Source organism: Nanorana parkeri, unplaced genomic scaffold (genome assembly GCF_000935625.1).
Source record: "Nanorana parkeri isolate BGI_ZX_2015 unplaced genomic scaffold, ASM93562v1 scaffold1135, whole genome shotgun sequence".
Lineage (NCBI taxonomy): Eukaryota > Metazoa > Chordata > Amphibia > Anura > Dicroglossidae > Nanorana > Nanorana parkeri.
Genome location: NW_017307403.1, coordinates 459,572 through 460,208, shown reverse-complemented (window position 1 = coordinate 460,208; position 637 = coordinate 459,572).

Sequence of the window (637 nt, the reverse complement as noted above, 5' to 3'; positions counted from 1 at the left end):
AACCCAGCAGCATGTAAATAGCAGCTCTGATGCACAGGACGGGCGCGGCTGTAAAACAAAAAGACAGCAGTCCCCAGCAATTACACCCATGGGCATAACAGGGAAGGACTCCTGGGTGTATAAGGTAGGCCCCAGATCCTTAATAGGTTAATATTAGATTTTATAAGGAGTACTGGCTATTGATTTAAAGTCAGCTGTAGGCTTAGAAAATTCCCGGTAGTGCTTCGGACTTGCCAAAGCTTGGTAGGAACTGATTTAAAGTCACCTCATATCTAAGATCTTCAAATTGTAGCTGAAGGATGCTTCTGGAATCTGGCTGAAAGCTTTCCAAATACTATGTACAAACTTGCTGTAGACACTGGTCTTCAATCTAATGTTTACAAACTGCAGCTATGTGGAATAGGCCTAACTGTCAGAATACTTTTCATTTCACTGTCATAAACTGACCGACTGTTTTAGGTGGAGGGGTTGTTTGTTATAAGAAATGCAGAAGGAACAAATGTTTTGGTGCCACAGAAAAAAAAAGCTGATCCGTATTTAGATCTAGTAATGTTTAAGGCAACCATTAAGGGTGAAGTGTTAATAGTTTTAGGTTTTCATTTTGTTTTAATGAAATGTCCTACTTTTTTTTTTTTTT